Source organism: Pituophis catenifer, unplaced genomic scaffold (assembly GCF_029215685.1).
Source record: "Pituophis catenifer annectens isolate HBS135680 unplaced genomic scaffold, rPitCat1.0.hap2 SCAF_4, whole genome shotgun sequence".
NCBI lineage: Eukaryota > Metazoa > Chordata > Lepidosauria > Squamata > Colubridae > Pituophis > Pituophis catenifer.
The window spans coordinates 53,173,122-53,186,299 of NW_027256884.1; positions in this window are offsets into that span (position 1 = coordinate 53,173,122).

The following is a 13,178-nucleotide window of genomic DNA, read 5'->3' on the forward strand; positions in this document are numbered from 1 at the left end:
GGAAGGAGATAAGAGATATTTTTACTTTGTATCCCAGGATGTTTATACAAGGAGATATCTTTGCTTTAGCAGGCACATCCTATGTTAAAAACAATGAGAGAATGAATAGGGCCCTTCATATAGTATCCATGTGAACCCGCTTTTCATTGTCTGGTTATTTCGGTGCTAAGCTCCATACAAGTGTCCAACCAGTTAAACTGGTTTAAACATGTTTTATGGCCACCGCATTCCCACATTTCCTCTGTTTTTGTTTTTTGCAACTAGGTTCAGCTGTGTTGTTATTATGATGTTCTCTTTATGCCTGGGAAACATGTCTATCATCATAGCAAACAAAGCAGGAATATATTGAATACATACAAAAATAAGCAAAGCAATAAGAAAGGCATACAAATGGTTATACATGTTATTATAGTTAGTTTCTTAAGTCATAGGGAGATTGTCTCCTTTATTCCCCTGATCCCATTACCACATATGAATCTAACTCAGAATCTGTAAGTTCTTCCATAGGGCAGGGACCAAGTTGATCAAGAAGATGTTCTGTCAAAGCTAGTTCCTTCTCAACTTGAATCTCTTTTACCGCTCTGATAGATAATTGTCTAATGATTGGTATCACACATGGGATGAACGTTAAACCAGCTATTGCGCATATGAACAAAAATATCATTTGCTTAATCCATCCGGATCCAGGCACCCAAGAAAACCACATGTCAGGAGTTTGTAACCTCTGAGTTATCTTGGAAGCCCTATCTTGCAAGTCCCGAGCACCTCCTCTGACCACACCTGATTTGTTCCTCCAGTTCCAGAAGGGCTTTGGTTTCACTTATCAGGACGTCCTTCCTATTGGAGGGAATAAAACCTTTGCATATTTGCAGAAGGGAGGGGAGACATTGGATACAGCAACAAAGCAAAACAAGCAGTACAATTATAGATACAATAGTTGGCATAATTAATTTCAACCAAGAATCATCCAGGAGCCATGACCAAAGAGCAGTCCAGGTGTCAATGGCGCCAGATCCATTGGATGATAAGGGATTGTTTTTTGATCAAGTTTTCCATATGTTCTATGGTGTGAGTGATGTTATACTGATAATCAGATACATAGGTACAACAACGTGAATGTATAAGGGCACAATCGCCTCCTTTAGCTAAGGCATATCGGTTTTGTAAAACTACCTCTCTGATTTCAGCCAGTTCTTTATTCATCAGCTTCAGCACCTTGATAGTCTCGTTGAACATATATACTGTCCAGTTATTTAATAAATGAAGATCCTGATAGTTCATTGCCACCCAAGATTGGGCAAGATGCCTCTGGATATCTGAGTTTTTAATGAGCCACCTGGTGTCAGTGGTGGGTGTGGTTTAGCAAATAGGAGTAGTGGAGTTTGTCCGATTAGCAGCTATTTGAATGTCTTTTATTACTGTCCCATCATGATTGAATATAGAGGCTGCTGACATGAAGGATCATGAGATGTAGGGGCAATAGATGCAAGATCGTGACTTAATTCCAGAATCCATGATATATAATCTCCTTTATGCAATTGTTACAGAGGCCCATTGTCCTTATCCACTCCCCCCTCAGCTGGAAATGTCAATATGGGAACCTTAGGTGTTGGAGTAGACTTAGGTAGAAAGTAAGGACCTTGTGCATAGACAATGCGTTTGTGGCAGGAGCGTTCTTACATGGTCACTTGAGAGTCCCAAAGCTAACAATGTCCAAGGCCATAAACAAATCATAGCCACTTATACGTGTGAAACAAAATTACTAGCAAAATCAGAAAAACAATTCTGCTAACATTAGTATGTGTAAGAAAGTGTTAAAATGTATATGTACAATGTGAAGGTAGTTTCCTCCTGATGAATCTTCCGCTGTGCGCAGGGGACCAACTTCCGGTGTAGTTCTGCAAAGCTGATGGTCACCACCTTGCGTTAAGAGTCTGTTGCCGGGAGGACTCAGCAAGATGTTTTTTTCTCTTAAATCTCAGCACCAGGGGTTTCTCCTTCTTTTTGTTGTAAATGAAATGGTCTTACGTGTCTTTTGGGGATCCAAATGATGCGATCATAGTCCTGGACAGCAGCATATCCATGGCCCCAGGTAATAAGGTCAGCAGGTCCTCTCCATGCAGGATCAGGTAGTTGGTGGAAATAGACCTTCGGTTTTAGGGCAGCTGATGGATAAGCAGAAAAATGACGGGTCGCAGCCGATGTGGGAGGCTGTCCAGTCAGGTTAAGAAAGTTCAAAGTATATAAACAAAGATTGAGTTTGTTTTGCATGGCTGGGAGGCCGAGGCATTTTTCCTCTTTCAATTTTATAAGCCAAATGTGTGTGTGATGGACCACTTGTTACAAAAGTTTGCAAAGGCAGTACTGGTGTAGTAGATCCATTGTCAGTTTTAAGTTCAATTGGGCGTCCCATCGATGCAGAAATCCGAATACAATGATTTATTACATGTTTGGTTGCTTCTCCCCTTTGTGGAGATGCCATGATAAATCCTGAATAAATGTCCACGGAAACATGCAAATATTTCCATGGGGCAAAGGATGGGTACTGAGTTACATCCATTTGCCAAATTTCACAAGCTTTTAGTCCTCTAGGGTTACACCCATAGGGATAGAATGAGCTTGTTGACTACAGTTAGGACATTGTTGTATGATGGCAGTCACTTCAGCTGCCATGAGACCAAATTGTTTCGCTAATGCTTTTTATTTTGATGAAAATAGGCATGACTGTCCCATGGTGTGATGGAAGATATAACCATGAGCGCAGTTGCAGCTTTGTCATTTCCCTCTTCCAATCTCTGTCTCCGCTACCCACAATATCTATAACCTTCCAATAAACAAATCTCCTTATAACACTAAATATTCAAGTCCTTCTCTCACTGCCATTCTGACTTCCAAGCCAGCCCGTCTGTGCAAACCAACTTTCTCTTAAACAATTCAACTCCTTCTTACATTCCCTGTAACACTGGGTTCTTTGCATACCAGTCTTTATTCAAAATAGCACAATTATCTATTCACAGCCTACAATATCCAGTCAATCCTAAAAATTTCCTCAACTCTTCAGGTGTTATCTTCTGTCATTAATTAAATGTCCTATGTATTTTATCTCTCTTTCTACATATTGTAACTTCTAACTCATCTCTGTGATAATTCCAAACAAACAAACAAATAAACAAACAACAGACAAACAAAGAACAAACATGCCATCTGTTAAGTATGCAAAATGCACGTAGACATAAAAACATTAAGGAGTATTTTGAGTCAATGCTCTGAAATAGAATTGGGTATGAAAGTATTTAAAACGTCAAAAATGTTCAGAAGGAAAAAAATCAAAATTGCATTCTGAGCCATTCAGTGCTCTGCAAAGGCAGGTATCAGATATCACCCTTTCACTCCCGCCTTTCTCTGGCTGGTTCTCTGAGAGAAAAAAAAATGGTTAAAAGTACAAAGTAGCCCCCCCCCTCTTTCGTGCCTCTCATCTCCCAGGGAAAAAAGGAGGGGGTGAGGGAAAGGAAAAAATTTTTAAAACAGACCAAGCCTCCCTTCTCCTCGGAGGGCAGGGAGAGAAAAGAAAAAAGGTGCTTATACACAAAATTACATTTCATGCAATCCAATACACACCCATTCACATCTGTACTGCAATCAGACCTTTTATATAATACATCCTTCATGCGAATCAGTCATTCAAATTATTTCAATGAACTAGTTTATTCCCAAAACAGTGAAAAAATTCAGGCAACAGTCATAATCACAAAAAGTGATATGGGCCCATAACCATTGCCCGGTTTTCCACAGTTTCAAGTTCAAACCCAGTCAATTTTTGCTGGCCAGCCAAGCATATCAATTCCACACACTATCATTATAGATGCACATCAACAAAATATTTTTAACAGAAATCACTTCAAGTTGATTAGTTCAAATTATCTGAGTCTTCCCATTTAGACAGGCTCTAATTTTATTTCCTGCTAAACCCCGGGTGGGAAGAACAATAAACAATTTATTTATTTATTTATTTATTTATTTTTTCAGCCTGAGAAACATACTGAGAGTCAGAGATCAAATTAAAAGCTTGTTGAGAAAAAGTGTGAAAGCTAAGATAGTCGCAGACAATTAGTGTAAGATTCTTTCCAGATGTCGTCATGAGTATCCTTGTAAGCAATGGCTCCTCTGGAGAAAATCATTAAGCAAGTAAACCTAGGATCTTTAGGCAAATAATATGAAATACAGCTTACATAGTCAGTTAGAGCACACTGAAGAGATGAATTATTCTGAAGACAAAAGTAAAAGTCAGATTTTGAGATAGAAAGAATAATATTTATTAGATCAGTTCCATTTCTTCGACAGTCTGGATTACGTCCCAAGGTTATAATTTCAGCAATAGCTTAAATAAAGGGTAAAACATTTTTAGATGGTAATGAGACAAATAAAGCAATGTACTTTTTACTGTTCTAAAACAGAATTAAATCTCCTGGCTTTTTTCTTTTTGTCAATAACTCAAATAATGGACTAAGTAAATGCATAGGTAAAGAGAAATATGAGCAGTCCCAATTAATAGTACCCAGTAATTGTTGCAAATTTTACTTTGGGTAACTTTAAAAGCCGGAGCAGAAAGAGATTGCACATACAGATAAGGAGCTGTATTTTCTCTGGGGCAATGTGCAATTCATTTACACATAAATCATTTTGTATTTTCAAAAAGCCAATTAGGTTGTATTTTTTGTGCTCCAATTAAAATGTCATCTATACGATGATCCTGACACACTTTAATCATATCTGCCAAATTAAGATTTTTTCCCAGCCCAACAATAGCTTTTAAGTGGTGTTGTTTTTTAGCTTTCTTTCTTTATGTTAGAGAAGGCTTGTTGACGCTTGCCAGAAACAAGCATTTTTCTGAAGGCTTGTTAAGCACATTCAGAAGAAGCTTGCAAAATTGCAGCCGGCAGACACACTGAAAGCATTTCAGCAATTTATTCTATCCATCCCCCTTTTTTTGTCTAACTGTTTCTTTAAATTCTGCTTAGTGGGGGTGTAACTGACTCCTTCAGAATGAGCTGATGTTTAATTTCATGCCGTGCGTCTGTGTGGGTGATTTAACGTGAGAGCAATCTCTCAACAAAGTCTGAAAAGGAACTATTAACAGTGTCCTGAAGGCTTTTATTTATTTATTTATTTATTTTTGTATCATTAAACACTCTATAACTAATCTCCAGAGTGCAAAAAATTTTTCAGGGCTGGGGAGGTTTGTGGAGGCATGTTCCCATCTGCTTCCACAGATTCACTTTTAAAGAGCCCTTTTATTGCCAAAAGTTTTTTAGAAGGTAAATCAAATTCTTTTTTTATCACGGGCAGGACTTTCCCGTTATCTTTTTAAAAACAATAATATTAGTCTTGGATATCTCACCAAGCTCCTCAGATACTGCGTCTGCTGCTTGGAAAGACCTCCCCCCCATACTCACGAAAGATTGTCGCCGTGTTTCAGGCTAAATCGTGATGCACAGCCTCTTCCAGGCGGTGAGAACAGGGGTTCCAAGAAACGTATAGCCTCAGCGGGTTATCACGTCGAGACGTATCTGTTTCAGAGATCACGTCGGGGACACCAGATGTTGAATTCATACTGGCGGGCTTCTCATGGGGGTTCCAGTTTAGGAAAACACAGGACAAGTGTTTTCTCGGGATGAGAGAGCAGCAAACAAAAGGCTACAATCTCTTTTATTAGTTACCAAAATACAGCGTCATCAGAAGGCGTTATTATGACTACACATCTCATATTACGTACAAGAGATGGGAAAACAATAGTAATGATGCAAAGCGGAACTTTAACTCTGGCTTTTTACAATTCTCAGATATTATTAGGCGAGAGGCCCATCTCCGTTATCTGATTCTCAGGAATGTGATTCTCAGGAAGGAGATAAGAGATATTTTTACTTTGTATCCCAGGATGTTTATACAAGGAGATATCTTTGCTTTAGCAGGCACATCCTATGTTTATTTATTTATTTATTTATTTATTCGATTTGTATACCGCCCTACTCCCGAAGGACTCAGGGCGGTGAACAGCCAAACAATAAAATAACATAGACATAAAAAATTTAAAAACCAGATAAAATCAAATTAAATTATTTTGGCCCAGACAGATTAAAACACCCCAATAATTTAAAAACAGATTAAAATTTACATATTTAAAAGGGAAGAGATTAGGCCAAGCCCGCCTGCTGGAATAAAAAGGTCTTCACAGCGCGGCGGAAGGTGCGCAGATCCGGGATCCTCCGTATCTCCGGGGGGAGCTCATGTTAAAAACAATGACAGAATGAATAGGGCCCTTCATATAGTATCCATGTGAACCCGCTTTTCATTGTCTGGTTATTTCGGTGCTAAGCTCCATACAAGTGTCCAACCAGTTAAACTGGTTTAAACATGTTTTATGGCCACCGCATTCCCACAGTAGACAAAATGTAGACTGACTATTAGCTAAAATAACCTTCCCAGCAAACAGCAAATTTTGAAGCTCCAGGTAAAGAGGATTCATTTTAGGATGAGTAACCACAGTTTGCATGTTGGAGGTTCCTAAAGGAATGCTGGAAAGCTCTGTATTTTAAAGAACATTTGAGGGAGGGGTGCAGAATAGCCCTTCTCTGCCTGAGGCTGTACAAACCCTTCACCAATCAAAACATTTTTTGTGAAGCAACTGATCAACACCGACAGAGTAAACCACTAGTACAGTGATGACTAACGGTTTTGCTGTCGTGCCAAAAGCTGGGGGAGCGCGGGGGGGGGGCATCCCGTGTGTGTATGCCCACACCCATAATTCAATGCGCCCTGGCCCCCCTCACATGCGGGTGCGACACCCCCGCTTCCCCTGCTTTTGGCACACGGTGGGCCAGGTAGGCCTGTTTTTCACCCTCCCCAGGTTCCAAAGTCTTTCTTGGAGCCTGGGGAGGGCAAAAACGGACTTTCCTAACCCCCAGAGGCCCTCTGGAGGCCGGACACGGCCGATTTCCCTACTTCCGGTGGTCCTGAAAAGCCTGAAATTCAGCTGGCATGCGCGCTGGAGCTGACCTAGGGCAATGCTCGCGTGCCCACAGATATGGCTCTGCGTGCCACCTGTGGCATATGTTCCATAGGTTTGCCATCATGGCATTAGTATATGAAAATAAGGGCAAACTCCACTCTCTTCTAGTACTGATGATGTTACCTAGTTTGGTAATGAAACATGCAAGAAAACCACCAAGCTCAGAGAGCACCAAGGACCCCACAGTTCAACCTTGAGTTACAAATATTCTCCTCTATCGATAAACGCTTTTTGGTTAGAGGGATTCAGAGCCTGCCTTATATGAAATGACTCCCAGTGGATTTCATTCTAAATTTTGATATGATTTCTGTAAATAAGAAATTATAATGGCTGAGTCTTTGATCCTTCATACATCAAAAAAAAATACAAAGCTAAAGATAAACAAAAAACAGATTTGAAAAAAGAAAAGGCTCAGGAAAGAAAAAGAGTGAAAGTGTAAGAAAAAAAGAGGAAAGAAGGAAAACTGAAAAAGGATGACTTCCAATTTTTATTGGTACAGATATAAGTAAAAAAATATCCAACTCTTACTCTAAGATTAACATTTGTCTACATTATTTCCATAATCCCATATCTAATCATCAAAGCCCCAGATCAACTTTTAATTTCAGTTTCTCACAAAAAGTCCAGGAATGGCTCATATCGCTTTAATTACTATTTGTTAAGGAAACCATAACTAATTTATTTAATTGCACCAAACTCTAAAATAAAACAGGAATGGAAAATCCTAAATTCTAGTCTAGACCCATGCTTCTCAACTTTGGCAACTTTAATGGACTTCAATTCCCAGAATTCCCCAGGGAGCATGAAGTTCACCCATTTTAAACTTGCCAAGACTGAGAAACGCTGATCTACAGATAGGGATTTTTCCTTTTTTATAGGTTCTTTCTTACTTATGAACAATCATAATGCAAAACCCTCACTCCCACCCCATCTCAGAGCAATCATAATGCAAAATCCTCACTTCCACCCCATTCCAGAGGAATCGGAATGCAAAATCCTCACTCCCACCCCCTCCCAGAGCAACTAGAATTCCCTCACTAACCTGCTTTCCAGCTCCGTTCTCCTGCATGAAGGGCAACAAAAGAAGACCATGTGGCTACCAGTTTAAAAAAAAGTGCAGACCTTCCAATTTCTCGGGGGGGGGGGGGCAGGGGGGAAGATCTCATTAAGTTAGAAGGTCTGATTGAACTTTTTTTTTACTGGTAGTCACATGGTCTTTTGTTGTCCTGCATGCTGGACAACGGAGCTGGAAAACAGGTTAGTGAGGGAATTGTGTTTGCTGCAAGATTTTGCAGGAGGCTGTTCAGGCCAAAAACGGGCTGCAGGGAGTGGGGGGTGCGTCCCATTTTTGCTAGCAGAGGCACTGCGGGCCGGTCCTTTATTATTTCCAGGCCGGCCCCACAGGCCAGATCTAAGCACCCTGCGGGCCAGATATGGCCCACAGGCCTTGAGTTTGACACCCCTGGAATAGATGATACTTGGCTCTACAGCAGTAATTGTGAGAGGGATCTAGGAGTCCTAGTGGACAATCACTTAAGTATGAGCCAGTAGTGTGCTGCCAGTGCCAAAAAAGCCAATGCAATCCTAGGCTGCATCAACAGAGGGATAGTATCAAGATCACAGAAAGTGCTAATACTGCTTTATTCTGCACTGGTATGACAACACTGCATCCAGTTTTGGTCACTATGATACAAAAAGGATATTTTTATAAATAGACTCCAGAAAGAGTAGAGAAGAGCAACAAAGATGATTAGAGGACTGAAGGCTAAAGCATTCAATGAATGGTTGCAGGAATTGGATATGTCTAGTCTTAACAAAGAGAATGACTAGGGGTGACAGGATAGCAATCTTGTAATATTTGAAGTGCTGTCACGGGGAAGAGGGGATCGATCTATTTTCCCAAATATCTGAGGCAGGACAAGAAGTAATGGGGTGAACATTATGAAAGAATGATCTGACCTAGAATTATCAAGAAATTTTCTGTCAGAACAATTAGTGGAATGGCCTTCCTTCAGAGGTTGTGGGTCCTCTATCACTGGAGGTTTTAAAGAAGAGATTGAACAATGTTTGTCCAAAATGGTATAGGGTCTCCTGCTTGAGCAGGGAGTTGGACTAGATGGCCTTTTGTTATTCTGTAAGAGGATGTTAAATTAGCACTCGGTCACTACCAAGCCTATACAGGTAGTTCTCAATTTACAACCATTCATTTAGTGGCTGCTTGAAGTTACAACGGCACTAAAAAAAAGTGACTTATGACTGTTTTTCACATGACAGTGGCAACATCTCCAAGGTCACATGATTACATTTAGATACTTGACAACTGCCTCGCATTTATGACAGTTGCAGTGTCCTGGGGTCATGTGATCATCTTTTATGACGTTTTGACAAGTAAAGTCAATGGGGAAGCCAGATTCACTTAACAACCGTGTTACTAATTTAACAATTGCAGTGATTTGCTTAACAAATGTGGCAAGAAAATTCGTTAAATGGGACAAAACTCACTTAATAAATTTTTCACTTGGCAACATAAATTCTGGGCTCAATTGTGGTTGTAAGTCGAGAACTACTTGTAGTTGTAGGCAATGTACATATAAATACCAAAGAAAGGAAATTTAACAGTATGCAAATCAACAATATCCTTAATTTCGTATATTAGCAAAATAACACTTAGAATCATTCAGCAGATTAGAGTTTATATGGAAACAGAAAAGCAAGATGGTTAAGCTGACCTTAGAAAAAGCTGAGGTATAGGAGACATTATTCCTGATATACAGTACTGAATAATTGAAAAATATAAAAATATCAAAAAAATCATATTATGCTTCATTGATTATAAAGAGGCCTTTGATTGTATCATCCATATCAAGCTGTGGAATGTGATTAGAAAACTGAATATTAGAATCCTCATGAGAAATAGACAGATAGATATAGGATATAAAGCCACTGTCTAAAAGAAATATGGCAAACATGGAACATAGTGAAGCAGACTGATGTCAGGTTGGCAAAGGATTGTCAAAGATATAGTTTTGCTTAACATCCATATGAATCCGTTGAAGTCATCTGTCAGTTTTGGGTTAAGTATAATCAATAAGTTGATTATACATCTTGACCCCAGGCTAAGTACCTAGTGCTGTTGAAGGTTCTGTTGAAGTTGATCACAGGCCAACTAAGTGATGATGTTGAAATTCTGTGTCTGAATGCTCTGCAGAGCAGGTGATAGATACTGGCTCAGTTGTGACAAAATTGAGTGGCTCCGAGTGTTTGGTCCACCCAATTGTCTTCAATTAATTGTACTTTCCTATGTGAGACTTGTGCACAATCTGGGGTTCTTCTTAGACTCACAGCTACTGTTTAAACAGAGGTGGCAGCTATGCCCAAGAGGCCTTTTAACACATTGATCCGGAAAGATACTGGAAAAGATAATAAAAAAACGTATCTGCCAACATCTAGAAACGAGTAAAGTAATAACTAGCAGTCAGCATAGGTTTGTTAAAAACAGATCATGCCAAACCAATCTTATTTCATTCTTCAACAGTGACTAAATTAGTAGACCAGCGAAATACTGTGGACATAATATACTTAGACTTCAGCAAGGCACTTGACAAGGTAGACCACAACCTACTTCTTGGTAAACTAGAAAAAATTGGGATAAATAGCATCACCACCAGATGGATTCGTAACTGGCTGACAAATTGTATTCAATGAGTAGTCCTTAACGGGTTTACATCTATATAGAGGGAAGCAGTGGGGCACCACAAGGTTCTGTCTTAGGCCCAGTACTCTTCAATATCTTCATAAATGACTTAGATGAGGGAATAGAAGGGGAACTTTTCAAATTTGCAGATGATACTAAGCTGGCAGGAATAGCTAACACCCTAAGATAGGCTCAAGATCCAGATGGATCTTGACAGACTTGAACACTGGGCCCTATCTAACAAAATGAAATTCAATGTAGAGAAAAGTAAAGTCCTACCACTTAGGTAAGAAAAACCAAAAGTGCATATATAAACTGGGTAAAACCAGGCTTAATAGCAGTGATTGTGAGAGGGATCTTGGAGTCTTAGTGGACAACCAGGTAAATATGAGCCAGCAGTGTGCAGCGGCAGCCAAAAAAGCCAATGCAATCCTAAATTGCATTAACAGAGGAATACAATCAAGATCAAGTGAGGTACTAATACTACTCTATAAAGCCCTAGTAAGACCACACCTAGAGTACTGCATCCAGTTTTGGTCACACTATAAAAAAAATGTTGAGACTCTAGAAAGAGTGCAGAGAAGAGCAACCAGGATGATTAGGGGGCTGGAGACTAAAACATATGAAGAATGGTTACAGGAACTGGGCATGACTAGTTTAGTGAAGAGAAGGGCCAGGGGAGACATGATAGCAGTGTTCCAATATTTGAGGAGCTGCCACAGAGAGGAGGGGGGTCAAGCTATTTTCCAAAGCACCTGAAAGCCAGACAAGGAATAATGGATGGAAACTGACCAAGGAGAGATTCAATCTAGAAATGAGGAGGAACTTTCTGACAGTGAGAACAATCAGCCAATGGAACAGCTTGCCTTCGGAAGTTGTCGGAGCTTCATCATTTGAGACTTTCAAGAAAAGATTGGACTGGCATTTGTCAGAAATGGTGTAGGGTCGCCTGCTTGGGCTAAATGGCCTACAAAGTCCCTTCCAACTCTGTTAATCTAATCTATTTGAAAATTGAAAGGGATTATAAAAATCAAGAATAGATTTTTTGAAAGTCAATAGCAAACCGAAGACTTTATAGTTTTATGGTTACATAAATATACTTAACTGACAGTCTTTATAGATCACATAATGCATTCCACTTGTATTCCGTTTCCCCAAATAAGACATCCCCTGATAATAAGCCCAATCAGGCTTTTGAGCGCATGGCAATAAGGCCAAGCGCTTATTTCAAGGTTCAAAAAAATATAAGACAGGGTCTTGTTTTCGAGGAAACATGGTACTGTCATCTTTATAAGAAAAAATAATTCTCATATTTACATGAAATAAAGTATTTTAATGGAATTTAATTCAAAGATTGTTTTAATTTCTAAACAGGAGCATTCAAAGGCAAAAATGTAATAAATTGTTGGGATAATTATATGAGTATCAATATCTACATTCTACACTACAGCAATAAAAAGCTGACCCATAGATGATGAGTTTTGCAAACCCGAAACACACATACCATGGTTTACCTTAAAGAAACAAAACTGGTTTTAAACAAAAATCAGATTTTCTAATTATTGAACTAGAAATAACATTTTAATCAAGAAATGTAAGTAATGCAAGTGCTAATCAAAACTTAGAATTAGAAATTGTTGAATCTAACTTGAATTCTTCATGTTCAATTTCACCAATATGTACAGATTATTTCCTGTTTATGAAGAATGATTCATTTTAATCAAGATACTGGGAATATTGCTTGAAACATCCATTATCAATTTGTCCAGAGTTGAAATATGAATTACCACTGAATAGCATTCATGTGCATCGGGTAGCATTCAACACAACAGTTCAATTTCACTTTAATCAAGAATACTTTTAATTAGATAGTGACCCTAACTAGAATTAAAGCTACTTTAAAGTATTAAGTTTGATAGAAAATAAGGAATACACTAGACTTTTATATAAGCATTGATTTAAATCAATTATCACCAAACTGTTATAATTGTACTTATTATTTTATATTGATTTACCTTTCAATGCAATTGATTATCTTAGTACCGTGTTTCCCTGAAAATAAGACCCCGTCTTATATTTTTTTTGAACCCTGAAATAAGCGCTTGGCCTTATTGCCATGCGCTCAAAAACCCGATTGGGCTTATTATCAGGAGATGTCTTATTTTGGGGAAAACAGGGTAGAATATATTCTAAGTCTGCATAACATAGTTTTTACAAGTGGGAATGTTTCACGTTTAGCTTGGGAGCTAAAAGCAAAGCTAGTCAAAAAGCAAAGCTTGACTCCCAGTGACCATGTGGATAGTTCAAAATAAGGGTTTTTTTTGTTTTGTTTTTTTGGCAACAATATAGGTGCTGCCTAAACCTGTATTTTTTTGCCTATGTTGCCTTGCCATTGCCTTCATCCAAGATCCCATTTCC